Source organism: Callorhinus ursinus, unplaced genomic scaffold (assembly GCF_003265705.2).
Source record: "Callorhinus ursinus isolate GAN/ISIS: 27379988/994484 unplaced genomic scaffold, GSC_fseal_2.0 scaffold26, whole genome shotgun sequence".
Classification (NCBI taxonomy): Eukaryota; Metazoa; Chordata; class Mammalia; order Carnivora; family Otariidae; genus Callorhinus; species Callorhinus ursinus.
This window is the reverse complement of record NW_027397088.1, coordinates 12,156,270-12,174,817: the sequence shown is the minus strand read 5'-3', so window position 1 is coordinate 12,174,817 and position 18,548 is coordinate 12,156,270.

Genomic DNA, 18,548 nt, shown 5'->3' with positions numbered 1-18,548 from the left:
TTTTACTTGCAAGTGGGGGACATCCACAACTCTTAGGCATCCTATTAATTGCCCAGAGAGGGCCCAGAAGAAAGCTTTTGAAATCAATTGAAATATAAAATGATATTGATCCTTTGAGAAAAACATTAACTATTGAGAATTTTTTTCCCTTCACTTTATTATCTTTTCTTGCTCTACAGGACTACAACGTAGAGTCACCTTGTTTAGGCAATCTAATTTCATCTTCTTGCACATTTCAGTGGTTCCAAACCCTGAGTGGTGGAGTAGGTTCAATAGACTGATTATCTGAAAAATATGGTTTGAACACTGGCTCCAACACTCACTAGCTTTAAAATGGGAATAATAACATTATCTCTATCTTCAAATTTTTGGTGTCCTTTAAAAAGAGTAATAATGAATGCAAGCTCCTTCATCATGTCAGGCCTTGTGTCAAATACTATAGATTTAATTTTCACAAGGATGAGTTAAAATTTCACACACTATTAAACTATTTTGTTTTCAAAATCCATACACAAAGCTGTCCAAAACGTCTTTGTACACACACACACACACACAAAGCGAGAGCACTGTTGGTTGTTTTCTGAAGAAAGTAAGACTCAGTTGGAAGAAATGACAGAAGTAAGAAGAAGAAGGAGTCATATATATTATTCTAAGATAGCTATGGCACTGAAATTTATATGTTGCAATGTTTCTTAGAACACCTATCACAGTTGAGAGACATTTCCATCACAGTAAATCAGAGAAACATTGCAGGTAGAGAGAGTACAGAGTATTTCCTTCTCTAAAAGCCACAATCCTAAAAACAATGTTGCAAAATGACATTGTGGAAATTCACATCCTAAATGTAGTCTACCTACTACAATTAGAATCATTCCACTTGGCCTACCTTGGGAATTTAAAAAGCTGAAATTTCTGAGACCAGGAAATACAAAGTGTGTCCTGTTGTATCTCCCCAGTAAGATACGGCACACTTAAGATGCCAAGCTACCATTACGGAGCTGCCCAGAAAAGGAAGAGCTTCTCCACGTTGGCAATGGGATATGACGTCCATCCACAGTCATGAAGGGTTAGGGGCATGTTTGAGATGGAAGGACAGATAGATGCCTCCAGCTCCATTTTCCACCTCATTTTTGTGCCCTCTCTCCACCTGTGTATTCAAACCACCTTGTTTATTATCCCAAGTCTTAAAAAGAGAGAATACATAACGATACTTGGACTCTAAAAATTCATACTTTGAAGCCTAAATGTGAGCATAAGAAGAACACTGCTAAAATCACATGCACACAAAATCCTGCATTTACAACATATAAGACTCAGTTTTCACCCTAAAAACCAGTGTCTACGAATTACCCTGCATCCACCCTGGTCTTATTATACATGGAAGGCCAAATATAATACATAAAATAGTCTGTTCACTGAACAGCACCTGTAGATTTGTGATACCTAATCTACACTGCATTCAGTTGTTAAATTATTTCACTGTTGAGCTAAACATCAGCAAACCTTGTATGCCAAGAACAAAATGGTGAAAATGGTATTTCATCATATTTTAATTAACGTTTTTCTGATTGTGAGTGAGGGTACACATTTTTTCATCATGTGTATAGGAACATTTGGATTACCTTTTCTAGGGACTTTTACCCATTTTTCTTTTGGGTATTTTATCTTTTAAAAATTACATATAAGAGCTTTTAGATATTTAACAAATGCAGCATTTGTGATATGCATTGCATTTATCTTTTTCATAAGGTTTGTCCATTGCCTTTTAATTTTTTTTAAAGATTTTATTTATTTATTTGAGAGAGAGAATGAGAGAGAGCACGAGAGGGAAGAGGGTCAGAGGGAGAGGCAGACTCCCTGCTGAGCAGGGAGCCCGATGCGGGACTCGATCCCGGGACTCCAGGATCATGACCTGAGCCGAAGGCAGTCGCTTAACCAACCAAGCCACCCAGGCGCCCCATTGCCTTTTAATTTTAATAAAATCCTTTTGTCATACAGAAATTTCTGATATTTACGTTGTCAGGCTTTCCTTTTATGGCATCTGAGTCTTCAGCCATGCTTTAGAAAGTCTTCCTCTCTCTCAGATTTGATTTTTTTAAATTTTTTTTCAGATTTGATTTTTAAAGTCTCTTATAAGTTTTCTAAATAGTTTATGAGTGTTTTTGTTTACAACTTTGGTCCACTTGGAATTTTTTTAATGTAAGCAGTTTGGTAGAGATCCAATTTTTTTTCCAGATGGCCACTCAGTTGTCCCAAAACATTTATTGAATAATCCATCATTTTCCCACCTAAATGCCTAAAATATCTAAGCACCTAAAATGCCAGCTATTTCATGTTCAAAATTCTTTATATACTTGGATACTTTATATAATACTTGGATACTTTATATACTTGGATCTATTTTCAGGCTTTCATTTCTGTTCCATCTATCTGTCTGTTCATGTGTCAGTATTACACTATCTTTATTTTAACCATAGAATATGCTTTAATATTTAAATTCCCCCTTGTTTGTTCTTTATTTTCAATTTTTCTTCAGATTAATCTTGAATGTGTATTATCCTAGAGGAACTTTAAAATCAGCTTAATTCTAAAAACATTGTTGGTTATATTTTTAGTGAAATCATGTTAAATTTATAAATAAATTTAGGGGAAATTGAGAAATCTTCCTCTCTTATTTTAAGAATTTTGATTTTGAAAAGTTGGTGAATATGTCTGTTTAACATCTGTAGATATGACCACGTGATTCTTCCTTTGGTTCTCCATACATGGTGAATTATATTAATATATTTCCTAATGCATTCTCTTTGAATACTTAAAATAATGCCACTTGGTCATGATCTCTTATTCTTTTAATATGCTACTCAATTTTGTATCTTAATTTTTTTAAAGATTTTATTTATTTATTTGTCAGAGAGAGCACAATCAGGGGGAGTGGCAGGCAGAGGGAGAAGCAGGTTCCTTGCTGAGCAAGGAGCCCGATGCGGGGCTCGATCCCACAACCCTGTAATCATGACCTGAGCTGAAGGCGGATGCTTAACCAACTGAGTCACCCAGGCGTCCTTGTATCTTAATTTTTTATTAGAATTGTGCCATTGAGGGCGCCTGGCTGGCTCAGTCAGTATACCATGTGACTCTTGATTACGGGGTTGTAAGTTCAAGTCCCACATTGGGTGTAGAGATTACTTAAAAATAAAATCTTCAAAGAAGGCGGCGGGCGCCTGGGTTGCTCCGGCGGTTAGACATCCAACTGTTGATTTTGGTTCAGGTCATGATCCCAGGATCATGAGATCAAGCCCCACATCGGGCTCCGCACCAGGTGTGGAGTTTAAGATTCTCTCCCTCTCCCTCTGCTACTCAACCCCCACTCCTGTGCTCTTTCTCTCTCTCTCTCTAAAAAATTAAAAAATAAAAAAACTTTAAAAATTGGAAAAAAAAGAATTGTGCCATTAATATTACAAGTGAGATTGATCTGCAGTTCTCTGTTTAGAGACATGTTTAATTTAGGGTTTTTTTCCTAATTAATTTTGTTTTGACTTTATATAAAATAATTAGAAGCTGTCCTTATTTGGGTATCTCTCGTCCTTAAATGTTTGGAGGACTTCAACTGTAAAACTGCTGTTGATGCTTTGGGGAAGCAGTTCTTTGTCAACTTTTTCTATTTAATATTTTTTTCCCTGTGGCAATCAATCCATTTGGATATATTTTTCTCTTCTTGATTCCTTCTTATAATTTTTTATCATTCTGACCTATTTTTAGCTCTCTGACACCATTTTAAAAAATAATTTTCATTGTTAACCAATGCCTCCTGTAATTCTTTTAACTTCTCCAACACATTGCTTATTTTTTGAATTTACACATTCCCTTGTTTTATCTTAATTATATTTGTTGATCATTTTATATTTCTCCCAATTTACTAGGTCTTAAAGATATTTATCAGTTCTCCATGTGTCTATATATTCATTCACTTTTTTTACTTTTATCATTATCAGTTTTCTTCTGCTTTCCTTTGTATTGTTTTGTTATTTTCTATGAATTTTACATTAGCTGTTCTTGTTTCTTAATAAGTACGTAAGCTTGAGTGTTCACTGAGTGCTACTTCAGTTCTATACTAGAGCTTTTGAGACATAGTGTTCCATTAACATTTTCTGTTATTACCTTCCAGAAATTCTGCCATTATAGTTTTGATTTCTACTTTAAAATTATTTCAAAGAGGTAATTTAATTTTTGGCTTTTGGGGGAGGAGGTTTTATATGTATTAGCCATTCATAATGCAATTACAGTCTGGCCAAAGAATGTTATCTATACGGTTTCTACTTTGGGAGATTTATTAACATTTTCTTTGTGGCCCAGTATATGGTTTATTTTGGTAAGTGAGTATGCACAAAAAAAGGTGTGTTCTATTTTTATGAAATAGTGTAGTATCCATGAATAAGATCTACCATATTTACTGCGTTGCTAATAGTCTTCCAAATCGTACTTATTTTTACCTGCTAGATCTCCATAGGCTGTACATTAGGTTTCACTAGTCCATGCTACGCAACAAAGAAACTCAAATTTTCATTGGTTTAAACAACACATCTCATTTCTTGCTTCTGGTGCACAAGGACTGCTGATCAGTTGCTGTTCCCCTGCTATCTGTTTGCTTTGGCTCAGGCCAGCTCCAGGTCCTTTCATTTCAGATGCCGGGCTGGAGGAGAAGCCACTTTCTGGGTTCATGCTGTTCTCATGGTCTAGGGCAGGAAGTAGGGTCACAGAGAAGGCTCTGGCCTTGCCTGCAAATTTCAAGAGGACTCCAAAAACTCTGTAATCAAGATGAATGTTCTTGTGCAATAGTTTAAAAAAATCAATATTAATAAAAAATCTACAATGAACAAAATACCAAAAGTTTTAAATAAAAACAGAATCTGACCCTGCACTTACATAATACTACCTCACCCGCCTCACCCCCGATCCCAGGGCTGGCCGGAGGAACAAGAGAGGCAGGGCCAAACTAAGCAGGTGCATTTAAAGTTTATGAACAGATATGGTCCATGTCACATAGACTCACATTCTTTTGGCCAGAGCAGTTGCATAGTTAAAACCAAAATGAATAGGAAAAAGAAGTATATTCCACCTACAAGGAAGGAGGGGAAGGATGGGTGCATGGAGGCAACCAATAATTTGAACAAATAATACAGTCCAAAACAGGCTGAGTGAAGTCAGTCTCCTACAAATAATATATGTGTTAGGGTGGCCAGTGACATGGGCAGCAAAGAATTGCACCAAGAGTAGAGCAATAAGCAAGACAGAGTTTATTCACTCTCCAAGGGAGGAGAGGGGCCAGACATTAAAAGAGGTGTCAGCCCCAAGTTTCTGCAAGGGAATTTAAGGATGTGAGAGGGTTGCAGCTGTGTCCATGGGGGAGGGTGTGTGGGGAGGTCAACCCTTGGCCAGGTAGAGCAGGAGGTGACAGGTTTCACAAAGGGCTTTGTCCAGGGCTTGTCCAGAATGTGGGTTGTGGACCAGCTAGAGAAGAATACGTTTGGTAGTTGTGGTCTATTTTCTGAGAATGTGAGGCACCATGACCTAGAAAAACAAAGAGTTAGGGCCAAGTACAGACCCCTGTGAGATTTGTCCGTAAGCTTGGCTTAGGGGAGCAGGGGGACTTTGAATAGAACCCTTTCAATATGTCCGCCTATTTCTCCTATTTTTGTAGTTTGGGCTTTATGAATTTTGATTCTATATTTTTCAGTGAACAGATTTTCAAGTATGTTAGGGTTTTAATTATTTTATTTTTGTGAAACCTAATGAAGGTAAACCTCACTAAAATGGAATCCGGAGGTTGGATGACAGGAGCTCTCAGGCCCTACCACTTGTTATCAGTTGCAGATCTGACAGGAAGAGACAGACCTTGCTCATAGATACTACTTTATTACTACAGCAGGAGGAAGAAAGGTTTTCCTCCCGCCCCCCGCCCCCCGCCCCCCGCAACAACTCAGCCAATGAGGAGCCACTATACTTCTAACTTCCAGTTTATTCCAATGGACTTTTTGTTTGTATCAGCCTCCCCCCTTCCTCCTCTCCTCTGTAAAGAGCACTCCTCTGCTTTGTTCGGTGGACTTGCCTTTGGTATTTGCCTTAGTTTGCATGTCCAGGATTACAATTCCCTGCTATTCCCAAATAAACCCATTTTTGCTGGTAAAATAACTGGCAGTTTTATTTTTAAGGTGAACACCTTTCCATTTAAAATGTCTTCATTTGGGGCACCTGGGTGGCTCAGCCGATTAAGCATCTGCCTTTGGCTCAGGTCATGGTCCCAGGGTCCTGGGATCAAGCTCTGCATGGGGCTCTCTGCCCATGAGGAGTCAGCTTCTCCCTCCCCCTCTGCCTGATGCTCTGCCTGCTTGCTCTCTCTCTCTGTCAAATAAATAAAATCTTAAAAAATAATAATTAAATAAAGGCTTCACTTGTATTATAGAAGCTTTTAACATTTAATTTAATCTTGTCTAATGTTAAGGTCATGACCTTAAAGGAAATGTTCTTGTTTGTATTTGCCAAACATGATTTTGTCCATTCTTTTTCAACCTTTCTGAATAACTTTGTTCTAGCGGTTCTGTGGTTAAGTTTGATTTTGTGATGAACCATTAGACTCTTTTAATAGTAAATTTTAAACCATTTCCATTCATTGATATAATAGGTATGTGGTATTAGTTGTATCATAGTTATATTATTCTTCCTATTGGTGTTGCTCTTTAAAAGAGGTATTTAATTAGTATGGTTGTGTTTCCTTTATGTGTTTCTTATAATTTAAAAGAGTAGATTCTGTTTTTATTTCTTATTGTAATCTCTATCCTCATCACTAAAATAAACATCATCCTCTATTTAGAATGTGTCTCCAGACCACTCTAAACAATCCTAAAATTACTTACTTCCACTTCTCACATCTGTTTTTCCTCCTTTTCCCCATCAGATTATAGTAGATTATATATTTTTTCTACTCTTTACTTCTACTGCTAACCTACATGGGTCTAATCCTAGTTTGACTGTTTTTCCAGATGTGAACATTTAACGTTAGGCAAATTACTTAACCTGTCTAATCTCCAATTTCCTCCTATAATGGGAAATATATATATATATTTCCACTATTCATTTATATATTACGTATTTTATTTTAACATTTCCTAGAGCTAATGTGAGGGTCATACAAGTACTCAGAATGGAGTCTGGGAGCTATAAATATTTAATTAAAGAGAGCTTTTATTATTATTTTATTTAATTATTAATGGATTTTTACAAATCTATATGGAAATGCCAACTTTCTGAACAATATTTCTTCTAAAGAATATGCAAAAAGGACTTGTAAGGAATTCTCTTGATGGGCAAGCATCTACCTCTCTTTCTCCTCACCCTCTGCCCTTTTTTAAAGATTTTATTTGTTTATTTGAGAAAGAGCGTGCATGAATCAGGTGGAGGGGCAGAGGGAGAGGGAGAAGCAGACTCCCTGTTGAGCAGGGAGACTGATGTGGGGCTCGATCCCAGGAGGGGATCATGACCTGAGTTGAAGGCAGACCCTTAACTGACTGAGCCACCCAGGTGCCCCAACCCCTTTTTTAGACATAATACATCCCCATGGTTGAAAACTCTCATCATACGAAGTGTGTTAAATGAAAAGTCTTCTTCCATCCCTGGTCCCCAACCACTTGGTACTCCTCAGGCATCCACTGGTATTAGCTCTTCTGCAGATTCTTTCTAAATCTTAGCCCTTTTAGATATCATTTCAATCCCAGCTATGAAAGATGAGGAAATCTGTATGTTTAAACGTTCCCTTTACCCTCTTCCCTCTCAACTTCTATAAGCCGCACAATATTACTTCATCACTGACATTAAGAATGTCTATGGAAAATACAATAAATTATTTAAAATCTTTTGTTGTTGCTTTTGCTTCATACTTAAATGAAAACTTGAATAAGTAAAAAAAAATAATAAGTCACAGTCCAGTTCAAGGTAGGATGGAGTAAACCCCTCACCTGGTGTCCTCTGTGGAATGCAGCTATTACACTTAGACAGAAGGCAGAAAGAACTTTGAAAAGTAAAGAGTAGCAGATGGCTTTGAGAAGAAGATGAGAATTTGAAGTGCCACCAAACAGACAATGAGTTTCCCATGTTTTGTTCCTCCAGTATTCCCTGGCCCAGGCTCAGGACAGCACAGAACCTGTACAGGGACATACGTACCAACAGAGAGAGCCCCAGGAGAAGTCCTCTTGTGGCTTGAAGAGCAGGAAAAGGGTCCCCTAACTGCCTCACCTGATTGGATGAGACCCGCACACATTAGAGAAGGCAATCTACTTTACTTAGCCTACTGATTCAAACCTTAATCTCATCTAGAAGCACCCTCAAACAAATACCCAGGACAAGATCTGACCAAATATCTGGACATCTCATAGCTCAGGCAAGTTGATACATAAAATTAACCATCCCAAGGGTAACCTAAGAGATTCAGGAGATTTGAAGACATCTGGGTTAGGGCACTTGGGTGGCTCAGTATGTTAAGTGTCTGCCTTTGGCTCAGGTCATGATCCCGGGGTCCTGGGATCGAGTCCTACGTCAGGCTCCCTACTCAGCCGGGAATCTGCTTCTCCCTCTGCCCCTCTCCCCACCCTTCCCCCCACTTGTGCTAGCTCTCTCCCTCTCTCTCTCAAAAATAAATAAATAAGAAATCTCGAAGACATCTGGGTTATACAATATATTCAGCAGAAGGGATATTCCTTATATTATTGAAAGAAGCTCTGAAATAAAAGATGAAAGTGTTACAAATAGCTTAAAAGCTATCATTTGACTTTTTCTGTCTTCCAAGTGCTGGACTATGACCCTCACAACACTCTTTTAAGTTTCGGCTGTTATTCTACTTTTCCAATGAGTAAAGTGCAGCTCTGAGCAGCCAGTAACTTGCCAAGATCATCTAGCATAATGCCATTTAACTTCAGACCCCCAAAACCTAACTGTTACTCCCCTAAACTATCCCCTCCTTTTAGTAATATTTCTGAGACTTGAAATTTATAGAAACTATAGAAGAAGAAATTGTTGTATGATAATTGTGGAGAGATGTTAGCTGTTCACCAAATTCTCTTCTTCCCTTCCTCCTGCGCACACAGCCAGATATGTTTTCCAGCCCTCCTTGGAGTTAGGGAACAGCCAGGGAATGTGCCCACATGTGCTTTGTTCCTCTATCAGGCCTGGTGTATAAAAATCTCTCATAACAGTTCCTTTATTCTCTTTCACTTTTCTGTCCCATTGGGACGGTGATACCCAGGTAGCCTTGGAAGCCACAGGTTGAAGACATCAAAGAGGTCTTCAGCCCAAGTTCCTGGAAGGGTGCATGCAACAGGGCATAGAGCACCCCTACTGACCTGGAACCTACTTTGAATTTTCTCAGTACTGAGCTATTGAATTTTGGAACTTTTGTTTCAGCAGTTTAGCTAACCTAATTAATATTCCTTCACTTTTCTGATAGGACTTCGTTCTCTTGTACTTGATGTTTTCACTGATTCTATTTCCTGGAATCTACTGGTGAATTCAATGTAATAATCAAATCTAGGTGATCCAAATTTTCTATCAGACCCAAACAATTTGAGTGGATCTTGTTTATCACAAAATCCTTCTACCCAAGCAAAACTTTTGCAGCTAGTGAAGGCATTTCCTGGAGAAATCACCCAGACCACCTTCCTTCCCCCATTCCAACTGCCTAATTTTTTGTATCGTATACAGAATGAACATTACCTCCACCATTCCAGTCCATGTTAAATTTCCGTCCAAGTAAGTTACATAACCAATCTATCATAGATTGAAGTCAACTGGAAATATCTTGTCACAATAAAGAAAAGTAAAACTCCAAACATAATTTTTTCAGTGGCCATTTTTTATGCCATCTTAGATAATATAACTTTTTCAAGCTCAAATAGTAAATATCTGGGGTAACCGGGAATATAATGAAAACATTGGGCCCATTGTTTAAGTACAACCTTGAACTCAATAATTTTCATCATTTTTCTTTCCTTATACTTATCATATATGTTTTTTTAAAAAGAAACTGTTATTCCTATCCTTGAAGATTCAGCATTGGTTTAAGGGAGAACAGAACATATGTTAGAAATGATAAAGAAACAGGTAAAAGAGACACCTGGGTGGCTCAGTCTTTAAGCGTCTGCCTTTGGCTTAGATCATGATCCTAGGGTTCTGGGTTCGAGACCCACATCAGGCTCCCTGCTCCGTGGGAAGCCTTCTTCTCCCTCTCCCACTCCCCCTGTTTGTGTTCCCTCTCTCGCTGTGTCTCTCCTGTCAAATAAATAAAATCTTAAAAAAAAAAAGAACAGATAAAAAACAACCTGAGACTGAGCATACACTAACATTATATATGAAATTTACATGTGTAATATGTGCATATGAAATATACATATGTGGCATGTATTATACATGTATACGTAACATACAATCAAATTATTTATGTATATTTGTATGTATATTATTATATATGTATTGTATGTAATATGTATAGTAATATGTATAATATACATATATGTATTACACATTACATGAATAATATCATTATATACTTTTCTATATTACATTATATATGTGTGTACTCAGTAAAATATATTACATTACATATATAAACAGTGTAAGTGTATGTATACATACACATACATATTTCATAAATGCTGAAGGAATTATAAAAATAGGATAAATCGGAGCCCTCCTCAGAGCCAAAATCATGTGACTCAATTCCAAATTTGAGAAAAGGTTGTATCAACTAGAGCACTCAGTTCCCTCTCTTAATTTATCATTCCCAGTGACCAAAGGAATAGAAGACAGTGTCTTAAAATCAAATTGACAGATACCGATTGAGCAAGGCACTGAGTTTGGGCAACAGTTGAAGTGGCATCTCTCAGAATTAGGCCAAGGGTGCTGTATAACAAACAAGTTGCGCAATAAAATGCAATTTCCTCTCTGCAACCAGGGAACATTTCTTGCTTCTCAGAGTCTGGCTCCAAGGGAACCTCCCCTTAATTCAACCTCCTTGTATTTGTCCTGGATTTCTAAGTTCAAATAAAGTGCAGTTTAGTATTTTACTGTGAAATATGATACATAAAATACAGAAGGATGAATAAACATATTAATTTACTCCAGGGTGAGGATCAGCAGTGAAAAATTTGTGGTCCACATGTACTAAGAGGCCCATTTAAAAAGATCACATTTTAAACAGTGACTGTTTTATAAATTTTTTTTTTTTTTTGATCTGGAAACTCTGGGAAGTTACTTAAAGTGGGGACAAATTAAAGACCCTTTTTCCTTCTGCTTGTCGTTCTTCCTTTCTGAAAGTCTGAACATGATGCGAATAGATTATTAAGCATTTTGAAATCATTATTTATTCCTTACTAGTCTTTGTGAGCCTTTGAAAAACAAGGCCGTTTCCTTCTCATGCATACTGAGGCCTAAGAGATGAGGAAGAAAAAAAATGCATGTATTTAAATTGGTCACTTACTTTGAAATTGCTGAGCCGACCTCAATTGGAAATGTATCCTTGAAAATTTCATCATTGCTTCAGTAAGAGTAGCCAATTAAGGCTAACTATTTAAGTATCTGGGAACAAATTGCTGTATAATATATACTTTTAAAAAGTTATGTTAAAAAGTTTTCTTGGTATAAAGTCAAGCATTTATGCCAATAAAGCTGCTTTTCTATTTGAAATTGAAATCTTTTCTTTCACATTGGGATATTTAAGTTAACTTTAATAAATAGCAAACTTTTTTAAAAATGCCATCAATGGGGGCGCCTGGGTGGCTCAGTCTGTTAAGCCGCTGCCTTCGGCTCAGGTCATGATCCCAGAGTCCTAGGATCAAGCCCCATGTTGGGCTCCCTGATCAGTGGAGAGCCTGTTTCTCCCTCTCCCTCTGCCTGCCTCTCTGCCTACTTGTGCTCTCTCTTTCTCTGTCGGGTAAATAAATAAAATCTTAAAAAAAAAATGCCATCAATGGTACTAATGTTTATCATTTGAGAGTGGATTTGTTATTTGGAAATAGTCAGAAGTTGCTTGGTGTAATATCAGTTGAATGACCAGCCTGGAAAAATATTTCTTTTGATAAAAAATAAGGTGTAACATTTTTTCATGTGTCTGTTGGCCATTTGTATGTCTTCTTTGGAGAAATGTCTGTTTACGTCTTCTGCCCATTTCTTGATTGGATTTTTTTTTTCTTGGGTGTTGAGTTTGATAAGTTCTTTATAGATTTTGGATACTATACCTCACTTGGCATCAGGAAAATACAAATCAAAACCACAATGAGATACCACCTTCCATCAGTCAGAATGGCTAAAATTAACTAGTCAGGAAGCAACAGATGTTGGCAAGGATGTGGAGAAAGGGGAACCCTCCTACACTGTTGGTGGGAATGCAAGCTGGTGCAGCCACTCTGGAAAAAGTATGGAGGTTCCTCAAAAAGTTAAAAATAGAGCTACCCTACGGCCCAACCATTGCACTACTAGGTATTTATCCAAAGGATACAAATATAGTGATTCAAAGGGCACCTGCACCCCAATGTTTATAGCAGCAATGTCCACAATAACCAAATTATGGAAAAAGCCCAGATGTCCATTGACAGATGAATGGATAAAGATGTGGTTTATATATATGATGGAATATTACTCAGCCATCAAAAAGAAAAATCTTGTCACTTGCAATGACGTGGATGGAACTGGAGGGTATTACGCTAAGCGAAATAAGTCAATTGGAGAAAGACAATTATCATATGATTTCACTCCTATGTGGAACTTAAGAAACAAAACAGATGATCACAGGGGAAGGGAGGGAAAAATAAAATAAGACAAATTCAAAGAGGGAGAAAAACCATAAGAGACTTAACTATAGGAAAGAAACTGAGCGTTGCTGGAGGGAGGAAGGTGGGGGGATGGGATAACTGACTGATGGGCATTAAGGAGGGTGCTAGATGTAATGAGCACTGGGTATTATATGCAATGGATGAATAACTGAACTCTACCTCTGAAACTAATAATACACTATATGTTTAAAAAATGAGGTGTAACGTAAGTGGTGAAACCTTTGTCTCCATAGTTCATAACTTGATTTGAAAGAAAATTAAGAAGTATTCAAAGTAATGGCAACATCATTAGAATAAGAATCTAACCTTCCAGAGTGTCTCCTCTGAAGGGTAATAGAAAGATAGTAAATCTCAGAAGTATGTAGTTTATAAGACATAATGAAAGAAACTGAAGAAGACACAAATAAATGGGAAGATATTCCATGCTCATGGATTGAAAGACTATTGTTGAAATATCCATACTACCCAAAGCAATCTACAGATACAATGCTATCCCTATCAAAATTCCAATGGCATTTTTCACAGGAATAGAACAAACTACCTTAAAATTTATATGAAACCACAAAGGACTCTGAATAGCCAAAGCAATCTTGAGAAAGAACTGAGCTTGAGAAAAAACAAAGCATCACTCTCCCTGATTTCAAACTATATTACAAAGCTATAATAATCAAATGGTATGGTATTGGCATACAAATAGACACATAGATCGATGAAACAGAATAGAGAGCCCAGAAATAAATCCACCCATATGTGGTCAATTAGAAGAGCCAAGAGCATACAATGGGGAAAGGACAGTCTTTTTAATAAATGGTGCCAGGAAAACTGGACAGCCTCATGCAAAGGAATGAAACTGAATCACTACATCTGCAATGACATTGCCCAGTCCACGTCCTTATTGCTTCATGGAAGGATTACTCCAGCAATGCCCTAGTTAGCTTGCCAGACTCCAGTCTCCACCCTTCCAATGCATCTTTCTTGACCTTTGCCAACTAGTCTTCCCCAACCCCAATTTTCATCCTGTTTTTTTCTCTGCTGAGCAATTCCCAATGTTCCTTATGTTTAAACTCCTCTGACTTCTCTTTATCCACCATGCTCACCCAGTGTTGTTTCCCATGGCTTCCAACATTCACTTATGCTCTGGTGAGATTAACTGCTTCTCTGCAAAACTGAGTGTATTCTCATCTCCACACTTTGGCTTATGTTGTCCATGTGGCAATTTATCCTTTCAAATCCTCTCTTCTCCTTCTAGCCCCAAATCAAATCCCTGCTTTGTCGAACATACTGGATTTTTGAAACTTGGTTTTGAATGTACTCTCTGACAGAGATACAGACTGTTCTCTCTCTCTCTCTCTCTCTCTCTCTCTGTCCTCTGTAACTTAGCTTCTGTGTTTACTTTTTCCATTTCTCTCTTGCCTGTCTCAAAACTTGTAAAAATCAGTATATGTTTTTCACTCTACACTGTTTTATTACTGGTGCTTTATATTTCTTCCCATCTACTTTTTTTTAAGATTTTCTAAAATTTATTCATTTGAGGGAGAGAGACTGAGAGAGCACAAGCAGGGGGAGAGGAAGAGGGAGAAGCAAGCTCCCCACTGAGCTGGGAGCCCAATGTGGGGCTTGATTCCAGGACCCTGAGATCATGACCTGATCCAGAGGCAGACGCTTAACCATCTGAGCCACCCAGGTGCCCCTCTCCCCATCTCTTTTATAAGACATAGGAGGGCAAAGTCCACATCTCACGGGGGGCTTCTATAACACATACCACCTACACAAGGCTATTTATTGATAAATAATGCTTGCTTGATTAATGTACTTAAAGTTTCACAATAGTTTGAGAGTGCAGAGAAACTAAGTTTTGAAAACCTAGTATGTTCTGCAAACCACTTTTCTAAGCCAATAATTTTTCACCCAAGGTGGACAGAGTCTGCAACATGAATTATAAAGATAATTTTCTAAATCATGTGAGGAAAAATTATCAGGACATTTTAGAGTTGTACTAATTCTCTACTCTCTTTCCTTTTCTAGATGTAGCCTTAAAACTACACTAACCAGTAAAAATTATATTGGTAAGGTGATCCCAGGCTGTAAGAGAACCTCTTGGAAGCCAGTCATCATGTGAGAGGTCTAACTATCCTGAGTCCACACAGCTGTGAGGAAGCAACAAAAAGAAAAACAAATTATATTGGGAATACTGGAAACATCTTTATTTAGCAAGGTGAGTGAATGTCACTTTTTTTTTTGCCTTAGTCACTAAAAATATGACATGTAAATCTGAATTTCACCCAGGGCAAAATTTCTGAAAACAGAATTTACTGACATTCAGAAACCAAAGAAAACAGGTGCTTCATTGTCAAAGTATTAAAATTATTGACTACGTTGGAAATACTAGTAATATTAGGCAAATAAAACTTGATTTCCTTTCTAGGAATAACACAAAAGGATTTAAATTAAAAACTCATCTGAAGGAGTCACTGAATATCAAATCCTGCACATTTTCTGACAACCTACTCTCCCACCTCTGGAAAATATAGATAAAAGATTGATATTGAAGCTGCAAAAGAGCAGAGGTGATCTGAGTGACTCCATACTCTTAATTCTCTTATACTCTATACATCTTAGTGAGTTAGCAGAGGGCATATGAGTAATGTGTGAGTGGGCAACATGTAAGTAGTGAGTGGGGGTATATATGTAATGAATGGGCACAGGGCATATAAGTAGTGAGTAGCAAGGGGCATATACGCACTGAGTGAGTGGGGAGCAGTGTAAGTAGTGAGTGAGCATCAGGCAATGTAAAGCTAACGTGACCCTTAGGTTGAGGAAACAGAGAAGGACCCTCTTCCATGGGCAAAGCCAAAGAATATACTGATCATGAATAGGGTTAGTTGTTTATAGGAGAAAACCTCCTATAAGCCATGTTTATTTTTGCATTATTGGGACCTTTTTAACAGAAACTCAGTTTGACCCAAAAAACAGAGAAGCTGGGAGTTGGGTTTTGCGATGATTGAGGGGTTTCACAGCACCCAAAGGCAGGAATGCAACTGGCCTTCTGGAAGGAAGTGAAACCAGCGACTGAGAGCTGACAGAATCCAGGAAGTGCTCTTGGTCCTTATCTGCTTCTCCTTTGTGCATTTCCTCCTGCTTCCTTCCCTCTAAAGACTGCCTTTGTCTGGTCCTTCATTCCACAAAGTGGGTTCTAATTGCAGGCCACATGAAGAGGCGAACTTTACTTTGGGCTTCATTTTGAAATTCCTGGGTGAAAGCATAATTGGCCCATTTTGTTCAGGTTGCCAGAATTTTACAATCAACTGTGGTCTTAGAATAGATTATTTACTGTAACTTTGGCTGCCTGGAGACTGCTTCTGTGGTTTTACTTGTAACAGGATATAAAATTTAATTTTGAAATGCTCAATTTGTGACCTCCCCTAAATGTCATCGAGAGAAGAACTAGACATCTGAAATAAACTTTAAGTTTAAATTTAAAACAAAATTTACAATAAAATTTGTTCCATGATCTCTTCTCTGAGCCATACTTGTTGAGCAACAAAGTTAAATTTTGGATAGGGGATTATGAAATGGACAATTTCCACAGAAGAAGAGTCATTATGGGTTTGGTGTATACTCCAGAAATAGATGTCTATTGGAAGAGCAGTTGGGATATAGTTTGCAGTTAAAATTTGTGTCTTCAGAAAATGCAATTATAAATGTCATGAAAATATGTTGAAATGAAAGTTAATATTGTCACATTCCATGCAAACATAAACAATAAACTCTTAAGGAGTCTTGAAAAAAAGAAAATCACGTGCAAAACAGTATTAGGTTAAAAATGCATTATACAAATTTTATGATATCACATGTAGAAGATTAGAAAGACCACCCCAAAATGTCTGGGTTGTATGATCATGGGTAGTTTTTGTTTACTTTATACTTTAACATTGGAGCTTTCATTAATGAAAAGCTATTGCTTTTATAACTTAAAAAGATTATTTTTATGAACAGATAACAGATCCTACAGTGGGAATATTACTACGATGATGGAAACAGTGCTTTGATTAGCTGATACCACATCACCAAGGTGTAAATAGAAAATGATGACATATCAGATTAGTGTATTAGACAAGAGCAAGACTAAAGAACATCCAGGTTCCGTTTGGATAAACATTTGTCAGTTCAATATCAAGTTATTCCAGTATCTTTCATTGAAAAGATTTTCCTTGTCCTCACTGAATTTCTTTGGTATCTTCATTGAAAATTAATTGATTGTATGAGTGTGAGTTTATTTTTCGGTTCTACTTGTCGGTAATGCCCTTAACTGCCCATTAGAAATTTATAACAACATATTAAAACACCTACTAGTCAATGGTCAGTCCTGAGCTTTTTTGTAATATTTTATAAAATATAGTCTTTCCCCACACCTCTTCAATATTTACTTCTTCAAAGAATTGGAGACTAATATCTAGTGATTAGATCCACCACAATAATAATGTTATGTTCAAAATGACTTAACTAAAATATTTCCAGAGTACCACAACAGAAATCACACAGAAATGAAATGTTCTTTCAATGCTGTCTTCTGAAAAGAGAGTTCTTCAAAGAATGAAAGTTCAGACAGTGGCCATTTAACAGGTGGTTTATCAATGTTTACTATATTCGGTGGAAGGCCCATGGGCAAATATTTGGTGACGTACATACGCATAACAGATATTTCTTCCAAATACCAAATATAAGGATAAAACTATTTGCAAAACTTTTCTTAGGTATTTCCAGTGGTTTTTTAAGTACTTGTAGGAAGCTCTGGCTTAAACGCATAGCTTGATATATGTGCCTACCATTAACAAGAATGGTATGCAAAGTTATTTGACCTCTGGTAGGTTGAAGTAGTTTTTAGATATGCTTAAGATGTTTTCATCTAATTTCATAGCTCTCATTCTTAAACTTCATCAAGGAAGGATATACAGGCCCTTCTGCAATACATAGACATTAAGAAAAATCTTGAAGGGAGACAGAGAGCTTTGTACATGGTGGATGGAAGCTCTATGTCTTCTCTGTGTTTTGACTCCATCCTCCAACAAGGAACTTCGGCAGAGAGTGTGTTGGGATTGGATAAGTTACTTCCATACATGTTGGCATGGTGTTGAGTGTGAGATGTTCTATGAGACTACCCGAGGTAAGCATTTAAGACTTGTAAGGTGCTATTCTAAGAAAATAGCCTTAGCGTCCTGAATAATGTCCTTCATTATTAAAACACAATTTCTTCACAGTAATTTGCAATGGATTCTTGAGGTTCTAGATTATCTTGCTAAGCCCTGAGGAATTTCTCAGGAAATTTCATTTAAATATCAAGTGGTGACAAATCTGTGGTGTTCTCAAATAAAAATTTGTAATAAACATTAATATTTTCCATCTCTTTACATAATGCAACTCTGTAGTCAATCTGCTGGCTGCAAAGAAGACATTTGGAGGTGTGGCCATGGAGATTTTTTTCTAAAGGTTCTTTATAAAAATAGGACATTTTTATGAACAATGATGATAATTAAAACAAAATCTGTTAATGCACTATAAAGAACAAAGTTTCCACCAGCTATGAAGTTATTCCATCTAACATTTATGTCATTGTTCATACCATCCAAACATAAAACAAGTATTTGCAGGAGTTCCACAAAAATTTCAAAAGCATCATAC